Source organism: Acinonyx jubatus, chromosome C2, assembly GCF_027475565.1.
Source record: "Acinonyx jubatus isolate Ajub_Pintada_27869175 chromosome C2, VMU_Ajub_asm_v1.0, whole genome shotgun sequence".
NCBI classification, from domain to species: Eukaryota; Metazoa; Chordata; class Mammalia; order Carnivora; family Felidae; genus Acinonyx; species Acinonyx jubatus.
In genome coordinates this window covers 31,679,497-31,694,092 of record NC_069384.1, presented here as the reverse complement: position 1 = coordinate 31,694,092, position 14,596 = coordinate 31,679,497, and the positions used below count along the sequence as shown (strand labels likewise).

General features: G+C 36.1%; 1 protein-coding gene across 6 annotated transcripts in view; it reads left to right on the top strand.

The window, feature by feature from the left end:
* ROBO1 (roundabout guidance receptor 1) overlaps positions 1-14,596 on the top strand; it is a 1,120,365-nt gene that overhangs the window by 888,244 nt on the left and 217,525 nt on the right. The gene's annotated exons all lie outside the window — the stretch shown is intronic.

Sequence of the window (14,596 nt, the reverse complement as noted above, 5' to 3'; positions counted from 1 at the left end):
AAGTAAGCTAATAGGCATGTATTTTTTAGATGTGATCTTACATGTTTAAAACTATTTAAAAGATGAGTAGGGGAGAGTAAAAGGTAATAAAGAGTGTTATCCCCTTAGTGAGCTGTTTCCCAGACCAGAAATGGACTTTCCAGAGACAGAAACATCCTATGTTTATCTTCTAGCATCTTTTGTAATTGTGTTCTCTGTCGACAATCTATGGAGACCAACAAGCAGGACAGAAAAGAAAGGACTGCACTGAGGAAATGAAGACATAATTGACTGCAGTGAATGGGTGTGCCAGTCCAAGCAACAGCACTTGTGCCTGAAGCATTGTGCTCCGCAGCATGATTGCTGGCCCTTGTCACCACCTGGACTGTTCTTGTCCTTGCAGACCTTTTCCGTGTCCGACTTCCTGACAGATTTTTTGTTCCCTAAAATTCATGAAAGACTTTGTTTTGTTCTGTATCACGTATTGGCTTCAGTATTCTACCTCTGACTTGTTAACAGAAGGGGCTTGAAAGAGATGAGCTGTTATTTTATTGTCCTGCTGTATAGCCGTGACCTTCAGTGTGACTACTTTAATCTTTTCTCTTTAAACGTGTTATTTGGTTTCAAATTTAATATTAAAGTTTGCTAACAATATTTAAAATATAGATTGAGGGGTGCCTGGGTGGCTCCATCAGGTAAGTATCTGACTTCGGCTCAGGTCATGATCTTGCGGTTCGTGGGTTTGAGCCCCACGTCGGGCCCTGCTGACAGCTCAGAGCCTAGAACCTGCTTCAGATTCTGTTGTCTCCCTCTCTTTCTGCTTTTCCCCTGTTCATGCTCTGTTTGTCAAAAAAAAAAAAAAACATTAAAAATGTTTTAAAAATATAGATTGATATAGTTACCTTTTTTAGCTACCCCTTTTCTGCTCAAAAAAAGTTATTATCATACTCTGAAATAAAGCTTATTAACTCATATTTGAAAACATAATTTTGCATCCAGACTCAATGCTTAATGACATCCCAAAAGGGGTAACTAAAATATGTATGTCTGTATGTGTACGTGTATGTATGGTATATGAGAGGGAGGTTGATTGCAAACAACATAAAGGTCCTATCCTCGCCTCATCTGTGTTAAAGACATGTGGAAACTAGGAACTAAACAATAATGAGTAGGTGTTACTCATAGAAGGATGCTTTGAACCTACCTCCTCTCAAACCTTTTTATATCATCTAGACTTTGATGATGATGAAATTTTGTATCATCTATACTTGCTCTTGGAAGACATACTGGCAATGGCTAGAAAAGGAAGATGATATTGGAAATATAAATTATTTTAAAAATCAAACAAAAATAGGCCTCAGATATTTATTTTCAACTTTATATATTTATTGATATTCTCATCATAACTGAACCATTCAAAAGAGACTAAATTTCTCTTTGAGCATGATCAAAAAGGAGACAAGTAAAATCATTTCATTTACTCGAAGATTTGAAAGTGCAGTCCTTTCCTTAAAGATCCTTTAATTTTTTTTTAACGTTTATTTTTGAGACAGAGAGAGACAGGGCATGAACAGGGGAGGGGCAGAGAGAGAGGGAGACACAGAATCTGAAACAGGCTCCAGGCTCTGAGCTGTCAGCACAGAGCCTGACGCAGGGCTCGAACTCACAGACCGTGAGATCATGACCTGAGCCAAAGTCGGATGCTTAACCGACCGAGCCACCCAGGCGCCCCTAAAGATCCTTTAAAAAGCTGACCATTTATTCACATACAGTTATGACATGATATATTGAAGTAAGAGATTAACTGGGATTCACGAGACCCTGATTCCTGCCAAAGCTTCTAGTAAACATGTGTTTCTGAGAACATTCCCTGTGCTTCCCTACAAAGTAAATCAAAGTTGTTGGTTAGATCCCTTAAACCTCTTTGGTTTAAAACATGACTCCACTGGACTCTATGGAACTGCCAGCTGAACTACCAGCTCAGCATCTCTACTAGAAGATCTAGAAGACTCCCAATCTCACTGTGCCCAAAGCAAATATCTAAAGACCGATCTACTCCCAGCTTTCCAGGCTTGGTACATAGAAATTCCATTTTCTACTTGTTGCTCAAGATAAATGCCATTAAGTTGTACTTGACTCCTCTGTTTCTTTTTTACACCTCATCCAGTCCATCAGCAGATCTTGTGATCTATACCTTCAACATGTATCCAGGTTCTCATCCTGGTTTTGATTACCATTACTGTGGCCGACTGAGCCACCATTATCTTTACTTGAATTACTGCAGTCATCACCTAAGTGGGCTCTTCCTTCCATCCTGCTCAGTCCCCCATCTTTCTTCCTTCTCAGGGTATCTAGAGTGATCCTTTTAAAATGTAATCCACTTCATGATCTTGGATGTTTTCAGTCTCACTGTGTGTCAAAGCCAAGGTCTCCCCAAAGATTATGAACCTGACATGATGCTTATTATCATCACCCCTCCACCTGCCTGCCCCATATCTCTCTCTGACCATGGGCTCATTTCTCTCCAGGGTCGCAGGACACCTTCAGCTTAGCCACTTCTATCTACCAGATGCCCACTTGGTGTGCTTATGCATTTCCTTTAAATCTGTGCTGCATAGCAGTGATGAAAACAGACTGCCCTGATTCCTTACATGATAGGGCAACCTGCTCCCCCCTCCATACTCTCTAACCCTTTCACCTCCTTTTGTTTTTCTAATTAGCTCTATTGCAAAGACTCCATCTTCTTTGTCCACTGCTTCACCCTCAGGACCTAGAACAAATTCAGTTGAATGAGTGGTAGATTGAATGGAAATATTTCCTACTGAGGTTATGATAGAACTCCTTAAAATTTTCTACTTTCATGGGTGGGATAAAGAAGTAATACCAACAAAACTCTCCTTTTCCTTTAAAACAACTAATAGGCCAATTGGAATGAACACATTTCTTTGGTTGTTGAGAAAACATAAAATCATGGAATGTTTCTTGTATATTTCATGATGGTATGGTTCATTTGCAGAAAAGTAATAAGGTTCATACCATTCAGAATGCACAAGTTGGGGTGCCTTACTGTCTCAGTTGGTATAGCATGTGACCCTTGATCTCTGGATCATGAGTTCAAGCCCCCACATTGGGTGTAGAGATTACTTTAAAAAAAGTCTCTTAACAGAATGCATAAGTTAGTTTTATGTTGCCTTTTGACAAGAATAAGTGGGGGAAAAGAGATATCAGAAGACTGCTTAGTTGCCTGATAATTTTTATAACCTTCTGTCAGGTTGACCTTTTTCCAAATGCACTGTTATTCTACAAACAAACAAACCAATTATATATATAAAGTATAATACATTTAATTATCTTCGCTTGTCTTTTTACCTGAAAGCAGAATTTACTGCAAACGAACAGTGAAGAATTTCTAGACCAAGATGAGCCGGCCTAGTTTTATTTCCTCTTTAACTTAGTGTGTGGCCTTGGAGAAATTACATGCCCTTACCAAGCCAGAGCCCTTATCTTTAAAATAGGTGTAATAATAGGTATAATAATATCACTCTCTTACCTGCCTGACTGGTTGTTAAGGTTAATAAGATAATGGCTGTTTAGAACTTTGAAGTCCTTGGAAGGAAGGAGTTATTAATATGAGAAGAAAAGTCTTACATTTTTCTGATATTTATAATTATTTTGGAAAAATGCCATATCGGATATTTTGCCATAGCTTCCCTGACGCATTCATGGAAGCATGGTTGCCCTCCTTAGACAACTGTTTTAAGCTGTGGCTTCACATACTCCCCACGTTGCCACAGTTAAATCTCTGAGATCTACCAACTTTACACATGTGTTCTGCAGTGCACCTATTAAAAGGAAACAAACTATGGCTCGAGACATTTCTGGCCCCTAATATGGAAGATACATCAACCCCTCATTTTCTATTACAGTAATTTGAAGCTCTTTAGAAGTACCTGTCCAAGGTAAACTTGGCTTTTTTTTTTTTTTAATTTTATTTGTAAGTAATCTCACCACCCACCGTGGGGCTCAAACTAACAAGTTGGAAATCAAGAGTCACATGCTCTACTGACTGAGCCAGCAAGGTGCCCCTAACTTGGTTTCATAAGAAGTTATATTCCATCCTCTATACGATGTATTTTAGCCAAGATGATGTCTCAAGAGCAGATATCTTTAAAAATTTAAAAATCTAAGAGGATTTCCCCTTCACTTGCCTTTTTTTTTTTTTTTTTTGTCTTCTTTTAAATCATTTTGTTTCTCAGCCTGGAGCCTAGGTTTGATTAATCGATTTCCCTGTTCTGTTTAAGGATTGTTTTTATTAATGCACTTTTCAAGCCGAGACACAGCATTATCGCCTTCTCGATCATTGTACTAAGTGTTGAGATCTTAGCAGGCCAGCTGCGACAGCTGTGTTTCCCCTTGGATCTCAAAGCTGAAAACTTTTCATCTCCTTTGCTGTCTCAGCTGCTGGTCTAAGGCTATGGCCTTCCCATAACTCAAACCAGTTTCAAAGCAACGTAAGTAACCTCTTTGGAATGCTTTTGGAAAACCACAGAAAGGTTCTTTAAAAGTACACCACTTATATACTTTAAATGAATGTTTCCATTTTAAGGTAATAACAGCATAATGTCAGGAGTCAACACATGGTATTTAACTACACTATGAACATAGTGTGGGCTTGTCTAGATAGACCAATTAAAAACAAGAAAAGAAACACCAAAGTCGATTGGAATCCCTAAATTGATCTCATAGTTGTGGAATCTATGAATCCAAGATTTTTTCAAACTTCTATTTATAAAGTAACATTTTCTGCAGGTTTAAAGACTTTTTTTCCTATCTAAAATATCATGTGAAAAGCTAGTCATCAAAAATGAAAATGGAATTGATTGTTTTAGCTGGAGACATGCTTGATATTCACAGGAAAACATTTCAGATTAGACTTTGGTTTACTTGGGTGGGAGGAATATCAAATTTGCATATATTTTAATAGCAATTTGTTAGATCAAAGCATCGGTGCAGTAAGATGTGATTGATGATTTATGAGGTTAAAGATCATTTTAGTGAAATCTGACATTTACCTCCAAGTCTGAACAAGAAGAAATGCTTTTGGCTTTTATATTTGTCTTGCCTTCACAGAGGAAATTGTCACTTAAACCTCACTTATTCGGACTCTGTGGTGACTCAACTAAAGGACTTCTTGATGCAGTTTGTTTGTAATTACAAAAGAGATTACAAATTAGATTTTACATTTATATCTTTCTTCCCATCTCCCTAGTGTTTAGTGGCAGGAAGAGGCCTAATTCTAGGACGCTGGCAGAGAAAAAGAAGTCTTTGGGGCTAATTTAAGTGTCTAGTTGACCTTCTATAAAAATAAGCTAAATTCCAATATTTCAGAGTTTCCAAGGGCCACCTTTACAAACCAGCAAATTAGAGCACGCTATCACAATCCAGGAAAAATAATTTACTTGCCTCAAGAATTCTGAACACATTGTTTTTTTTGGTGATTTACTGCACGGATTTTAAAGCTTTTCTTCATAATCACTTGTATTACCTTATCTGGAAAGGCAGCTCATTTCAGTCCTCCAGAGCAATTGCCTGTGCTACTGGGGGTTAAAACATGTAGGCATGCTATCACTTTCCCCTCTGGAGGCTGCCCAGACATTATGGGCATTATGCTTAGCTTCTGGTGACCTATTCTTGAACTTGTGCCATTCAAAGCCAGCATTTGTTTGTACAGTATTTAGAATGGCCTTTAAAACAAATCTACATGTTTCATGAAAGTACCTTCTATCATTTCGTAAATTCTTTTCCAGTAAGTTTTTTTTTCTTTAGGAAATATATATAATATGTCAACCTATAAAATATGAAAATATGTCCACATATGCATATGCACACATATACGTGTGTATAGTACCTTCTAAACTACATATGCATAAGGACAATAGAAATATAACGTAAGGTATGAATGTGAAGCACGTGTAATTATTTTGTTTCATAGAAGCCGTGTTGAAAGGAAAGCAGCAAAGTGAAACTTGTCTTAATAATATCTTTTTATTTACCTCAGTGTCCAAAATAGCATTTTCAGGTGTAACCAGTATAAAAGTTATTGAGATCTACATCTTTTTTTCATCTTTTTTTCTTCAGAATCTCTGGGAATTTTACACTTCCAGAACATCTTAATTCATGATATCCACCTCTGGTTAGTGGCTGTCTTATTAGACAGTGTAACTACACGCATAGACTTAAGTCTAATTTGAAATAAATCCTTAGGTAGACTCTCAGAATTGTAACAGTGTCAGATTTTGACCATCTCTTTTCCTTCCACCTCTTCAAGTTTAACATAATTAAGAAAGTGTTCTTTTATTTTAACAAAATTACTTGAGCTCTAGACGTATCTTTTAAAATAGCTTTGACCCAGTAAGATAATAGACACACGTATTTGGTGGTACACTTAACTCTCTACCCTCCATTTTCCAGAGACTGGTTTGGAGGAATTTGAAGGCATTACCCATACCCACGTGGCAGCTGGATTCATTAATTATCAAACCATGAGGCCATCTTAACTTCCATATTACCTATTGAATGTATGCTTTCTTGATTTAATTGAAAGTATATGGAAAAACTTGCATTTAAAACATTTTAAATGTTAGAACCTGACTTTAAACGTGTATTTTGTTATATTTACACTGAGAACCGTAGTGCAAGACAGGAGGATTTTCAGGTGAGACAAAAGTGCGGGGGGAGTGATCTTGCCCAAGCACAAGGTTTCCCTGAACCCTCTAAATGATTTGCCCTTTGCTCATAAATCTTTCGTCACGGTCAACATAGAGCCTAATATTGATTTACCAGTGAACTATCGTGTCATCTCTGGGCTTGGATCCTTTGACCTTTTGTTTGTTCCTGTAAAATTATGGTGTATCACAAACTTCTTTTCTAATAGATCCTTTTAAACTTTGAAAGGCCAAGAGGCTCTGTGTGAATATATTAAACAGTTGGATAATCCAGAAAAGGAGGTTAAAAAATAATTGCAGACAGCTAAAGGTCAGAAAAATCCTTACTGAGTCCAAAAACACAAGCAATTCTCTTTGGAAGATAGGACTGAGAAAGGGAAGGCTTGAGTTTAGTTTGATCCTAGCTAAATTCACTTGGACTTTCTTTGTACAGCATGTCAAATATGCATTTCCTTCAGGATAGCTACGTGGGGGAAAAGTTAATTTTAAAATGTGACTCCTAAGCAGTGTAAATGAGCACAAACAGCAATTTAAACAGCATAATGCACGTAAATGGAATAATTTACAATTTTTCCCAAAATGCTGGTGTTAACATAAAGTGATGTCAATGGAGTTCAGAGTCTTTTCGGGGCTGTTTGTCACATGCACACATAAGTATGCCATATATTCTCTGATTTACAGAAGAGCTGAACATAGGTTCCATAGACTGAATCTTAATGAAATAAATGCCGAATTGGGATTTAAACTTTCATTCAATTTATTTCATATCCTTTAATTTATTGAGAGTGTGATTTATTATACTAGCCTACCACCTGATGATTCTGCTACATATGTATTTTATTTCTTCTAAAAGGATTCTTTCTAAACTTTAGTTTCTGGAATTATTTTTTCTTAGAGATCTGTATATAAAAAAGAATGAGGGTGCCTGGGTGGCTCAGTTGGTTAAATGTCTGACTCTTGATTTTGGCTCAGGTCATTATCTCACAGTTCAGTTGATGGAATCAAGCCCCACCTTGGGCTCCATTTTGACAGTGTGGAGCCTGCTTGGGATGCGCTCCCTCTCTTTTCTGCCCCTCCCATGCTCACATGTGCATGCTGTCTCTGTCAAAATAAATAAATAAACATTTTTAAAGAAAGAATGATAGGGAGCTTTGCATTTTATATCATATAATTTGTTTCCAGGCCATGGCGTACCTTTTATTAAAACTTTCTGAGAAATATATACTCTTTCTGAGGCATGTTTACCTAGTAACTGTTTGTCCCGGGTGCTACTAAAATGATGTTTTCTGTGCAAGTATAACTTAATAATGGAGCATCAGAGAGCTTCTGGAGAGTTCAATAAGTGCATTTAAAATATGAAGATTTCATTCCTCCTTAACAAACTTTTGTTCAGACGTAAAGCAGTGCTGGAAATGGAGTGATGAATTTAAATTTGGCCTCATGAAAGGTGAATCTCCCTCTGAATCACTGAATGAATGAGGCACTGAGTTTTGGTTCTGAAAATCAGATTATTATTTTCTAATTAGGTTATTAAATAGTTGAGACTATTTAACTATTTACCTATTCACATAGTTCAATGTTCAGAAATTTCAAAAATGATCTAGAGTAAGTTCCCTTGCTTCCTAGTTCTTCTCCGTAGGAACCATCCAAATAACCAGGTTTTGAGGGATCCTTCCAGAGATAATTTCAAGCATATGAAAGTAAAGGTGTGCTCATCACATAAATGGTAGCATATCGGTATCAGTACATAAGGAACTTCCTCTTTCTTTATTATAGTGGATAGTATTCAATTACCTGAATAGATAATACTTTATCCAGTTTTTAATACATATACATTTATATGGTTTCCAGTCTCTTTACTGTGGCAAACAGTGCTACAATGGATAATCCCGTAGAAATGTCATTTTGCAAGTGTGAAAAATTATCAGAAGGATTAATCCTAGAGTTAAATCACTGTGTCAAAAAGTATATGCATCAGTAATCTTGTTAGATATTGTCAAGTTTTCCTTCCTACCAGTTATAGAAATTATTGTCCCTCCATAGTGGTGACAAGATTACTCCCATTTCTCCTAATCCTTCACTATTGCATAAAATCATTTTTTGTTTTGTTGAATTTTTATCTATCATTATGGGTTTAGTTTGCATTCCCCTTACTATGGGTGATTTGGAATATTATTTCGTGTGTTTAAATGCCATTTATGTGTGTGTGTGTGTGTGTGTGTGTGTGTGCGCGCGCGCTGGACAGTTTGGTCATTCAGTTTTTATGTGTCTTTTGTTAGTCTTTTTCTTATTGATTTGTATAAGTCTTTATATATTAAGGAAATTGGCTATTGTCTGTAATATGTCATAGAAATTGCAAATATCTTCACAGTTTGCCATTTATCTTTTCATTTTGTTTATGGTGGTTTTGAAGTACAGAAAATTGGGGTTTAAGTAATTGACTGTATTGATTTTTTTTTTCTTTCTTTTATGGCTCTGGCTTTTGTGACATTGTTAGAAAGGCTTTCCCTACTCCTAGGGTATAAATTAGTTCTCCCATCATTACTTCCACTCCATTTATGGTCAAAATTAGGTAATTGGGCTGAGGCAAGTGTCAGCACTTCTGAACATCATACTGCTTTGCTGGTTAATTATGGCCAGCATGCTGCAAAGACCTTGTGCTTGTTCTGATTGAGGAAAGGAGGGGTTCCTTTATGTTTCCCATGGGACCCAGCCCCAACACTTGACTGAATCTCCTTCAAGCCCAAAGAGTCCAGCAATAAGAAGCTGTCTCATTTCAAGTCATGCTGGGGAGATAAGTGAATGCCAGATTTCCCCTACACTTTATCTATGCTCTGTATATGCTTTGATGATCAAGAGTTAAATATAGTTGTTTAACCTGAGATTTAGGTTTATCCATGACCCTACACCTCATTATTTTATATATTCTGCAGTTGACTGTGTGTTATTAGTGTACATTATTGTGTTAATATATACCATTGCCTTATTCGCATTATAATAAACTGCAAATATATATTTTATTCACTTTTCATAATTAGAATTAAAAGACATGTTGTTTTTACATTTTTTACTTCTCCTTCTTCTGTTTACATCAATATAAATATAAATTGGCTTTCTACATTAACCTTGTTTAACATTCATCTCAACTATGTTGCTATGGAGGGATTAAGGTGTGACAGTAGAGTGACTCAGTTAACAGATAGGCAATTTCGTACAATTATTACCTACATGACCTTGTGCAAGTGTGGCCTCATGCGTTGCCTTCCTCATCTTCAAAATGTGGATAATAACAGTACCCATTTCAGAGGATTGTTGTGAGGATGAATGAATTAAGACTTATGAAGCACTTAAACTAATTTATGGCATACATTAAGACTTCAGTAAACGTTAGTGATCATTTTTAATCTCTTTATACTCCAGTTATGAAATCCAGATTCAGATAATTTGGTAGAGGGTGAATATGACTGGTAGACGGGTTATACTCTGTACACTGTTTGTTCCATATGAAGGTACAATTTTAGTCATTTTCAGATATCATCAGATCACAGCTACTTTTTTTTTAAACTCTGAGACTGTATCTATTTCCTCTGGATGATCAAGACAGCTGAACATCTAATCCATTCATTTTGGCCCTCATTGTGATTGAAACAGCTGAATCAATCATGCAATGATTTGCTTTGATCATTAAGACAGCCAAAATGAAAGCATTGGCCATGCTGCCTAAGGTCCATTTATTTTGGAAATTACTTTTGACAGGTAAGACATAGTCCCATATTGCCTTCCTGACATTTCATTGATATCTTGTGTGGCTTCTGGTAGCATATTTATCATTTAGCTAATACACTTTTTGTTACCATTTGTTCTCTGTTATCTTAATAAATGTAAACAGATGATTCATGGGGGTGATTCATTCAGAGCCATTTTGCTACAGATGGCCTGAGAAGCAGCAGAGGAGGTGGCATTTTGTGCTTTTGTTGCTGACGGGTGTAATCTAAAGGATGGACATAGTTTAAAGGAGAGCAAAGTGTAGTGGTTCAGGAGAAGAAACGGTTTTCATGTGCATACCTCGTGACAAGTCTAAGATTTTCAGTCTATAAAGATTTTGTTTGAAGTGGGTATGATTAAAAGTGATAAAACTATGCCATTGCTAGTATGAAAGTGCCTTTGATCTGAATGAAAGAACTTTTTAAAGAATGGTAGAAATATTTGTTTTGGAAATAATTATGTAACAAATATTGTTTATTGTTTTCTATCCTAATAAATGTTTACTGTGATTTTCCATTAATGTTACTGACAAGTAATACTGGAAAAAGAATATGCAGTGCAAAGCAATACAAATTCCTGGACCAGGAAGGTCACCAATTTTACACACACACACACACACACACACACACACACACACACACACACACACACATAAGACCAAATAATCAAAAATGCTTGCAACCAAACTTTTGTTTTGAACGTTGGACAACTGTAAGAATGAAATGGCATGAATCTTAGCTTTTAACTCTTTAATATCTTCTGAAGAATTCCACATGTCAGATAGATCAATAGGCCTGGGGTATGATTCTCAGCTAAGGACAGATTTTAGCAAAAAGATAAGCCCACAGGGAAAATCTCTCAGGATCTCTGGAGAAATGTTTTCCTTTTGTTTGTTTGGCATACAAGGTCATGGTTTGAAACAATTGAAGAGCATGGCAGTAGCCCATCATAAGCAACATTTAGTATCTAGATTTAGTCAAGGAAATACCAGAAATGTCTATGTTGGGAAGTGTGGGATGGGGAATAAGGTTGAGAATCCTTTGGCTGTTTTTCTTTGAGCAATGACTTACGTCTCAGTGGGAGAATTAAAAATAGTGATTGGCTTTACAAGTAGTCAAATCACATGGCAACCCAAAAAGAGAGCTAGACAAGACTCTTGGCCATGTATTGATCCTTAGGTACACATAGTTTGTGATCACTGTAAATACGACCTTTAATTATGATGTACACTTTTTTTTGTTTCTTTCACAATGGCCATTCTTTCACAATGGCCATTTATGGAATTAGTGAAAAGGTGAACTTGTAATTTCTTATCAATCTGAATTAAACTTTTAAAAATTGGAATTAAACCCAAGATGTTAGCATATTAGCTGAATTTATGGTCAAAGTAGGCATCCTTATATATAAAAATGTGTTTGGCACTATTAATAATCTTGAGGTTATTTAGAGTTACAAAATAGTTTTTAAAGATAGGAGTCAAATGTTGAAAACATTAAGATATTTTTGCAAAGTTAGGGGCGCCTGGGTGGTTCAGTCGGTTGAGCGACCGACTTTGGCTCGGGTCATGATCTCACGGTTTGTGAGTTTGAGCCCCGTGTCAGGCTCTGTGCTGACAACTCAGAGCCTGGAGCCTGCTTCTGATTCTGTGTGTCTCTCTCTGCCCCTCCCTTGCTCATGCTCTGACTGTCTCTGTTTCAGAAATAAATAAACATAAAAAAATTAAAAGATATTTTTGCAAAGTTGGAAATTTAATTAACATTTGAAGAGATTTACCATACTTATAATCAGGAGTTATCTCATTATGTAGCATGGTTCTTATTTTTGTTATTTAGTTATTTAGTTATTTGTTATTTTGTTGTTTAGTTATTTGGTATTGGATGTTGCTCTTTAATGGTATGCCTGTGTGTGCAGGTGCATACGTGTGTGTGCATGCACATGCAGGTGCACACACACACATATGGTGCTTTTTAGTGGTACTGAACATTTTTTGTTAATTTTATTTTTGTATATTTTATATTTTTGTGGCTGCAATGAATCACTGTCTTGGTGTTCTTGACTAGTGATATATAGGAAAGAAGACATTTTCATTATTTAGTTTGAAACATTCTTATATATTCTTACAGGTTGTCAGCTGATTCTTTTAGGTGCCACTTAAGTGCTCAAATCATCAAAAAGTGATCATTTTGACTTTCATTTCCAAACATCTATACTTGATATATTCTTTCCTATCAAAGTGCATTGGATAACACATTCAGAAGAACATAATGTAATAGGTAATAAGGAAATAGCCACTTTAAAGCATATTAAATAACTTTACTTTTATTATTATTTTTTTTACTTCTCTCATCAATGTTCTGTTACAGAGTAGATATTCAACAAAATCCCCACTGTTTGGCAGTGTCATAGAAGGGACTTTTTAGGCATGTTCTCTATTATTTAGAAATTTTTACTTATATGTTTTTCAGTTAATTCAATAAAACTACCAATATTTTTTGCTTATTGAATTTTTATTTTTTATAACATTTATTTATTTTTGAGAGAGAGAGAGAGAGAGAGAGAGAGAGAGAGAGAGAGAGAATGCACGCACGCATGCATGTATGAGCAGGCAAGGGGCAGTGAGAAAGGGAGAAAGAGAATCCCAAGCAGGCTCCATGCTGTCCCCCCCAGAGCCCGACATGGGGTTAGATCCCACAAACTGCGAGAGTATGACCTGAGTCAAAATCTAGATAGAGCAGGACGCTTAACCAACTGAGCCACCCAGACGCACCCTTTATTGAACTTTTACATTCAAGTTTGGAGTTGGATATAGCCAACATTTTAAGCAATATATAGACATCATTATGGTTAAATGTTTTTGTAAATATGAAGAACACTGTTAAGCCCACATTTTTTTAAGTAATTCTTTTTATTTCTCATTTTCCCCATTATAATAATAATGTTTTTAGGTTATAGCCTTTAATAAATCAACAGAAAGTTGTACAGATGGCATAGTGACTTGGAGTCGCTGTGGATTACAACAGATGCTATTGTCTTCCCTTTTCTTTTGGTATAAAAAATAATATTACAAATTAGTAGATTTGAGTACTATGATTTAAACTTGTTCCTTTAAAATGTTTCTGTCTCATTCTTACATCAAAAAGAGACTTTGTTTACAACTGGGTTTTAGGCTAGGAGGAAAAAAATTTTGGAGAAGTATGTTGCTTTCCTTTTATCATGCAGGCTGGTTCCCCTTCTAATAGAATTTAATTTAAAATTTTAAACAGCAAACAATTATTTTACTCTGTTTTCTTGGCTTAGTCTCAGCAGTAAGTTGTTAATGATTATTTATCATAGTCACTAATCGTCTGTGTTAGAGTTTTCAGTTGACACTATTAAATATGAGTGTTTTCCATGCTCCCTAAAGGAATTTTTTTAAATGTTTGTTTACTTTTAACAGAGAGGGAGAGTGCACACTTGCGTGCAAGCAGGGGAAAGGCAGAGAGAGAGGAGAGGATCTGAAGTGGGCGCTGCGCTGAGAGAGAGAGCTTGATGCAGGGCTTGAACCCACAAGATCGTGACCTGAGCTGAAGTCGGATGCTCAACCGACTGAGCCACCCAGGCACCCCTTTCTAAAGGGATTCCTAAATGGTAAATTTTATAAAGAAATTTGGAGAAAGCCCTGAAAGAGAACCAAACTCTTCCACAAGTGAAACAGGGAAATAGAAGCATTTCTAGGTAATGGTTTACACAACTCAGTCATAAAATACATCTCACTGATATTTAGCAGAATGAATGGGGTCAGTTGGTTTAGGCAGCATTGTTTATTCAGTGTGTATTTTATCTTTTGATCCTACCAGATTTTCACATCACTAATTTCTCTCAAATAAGTTTGGTCTAACCCAATTGGAATGATTTAGTTCCACTACAAAAACAGGTGAAGTAATTTAAATTTTCAAGTGCTTAAAAAAGGTTTGAAGTCACAGTATGGAAAATGTCATCCCTAAGATTGTAATTAATTAGACTCTTGCTTTTCCAAGACAGGAATAATTTTAGTTTAAAACCTGAATATATGACTATGGCTTTAAAAATGTTTAATTTGGCTGTCTCACTACATTGAGATGTAGAAGATTAATATAGCAGTTAGAAAT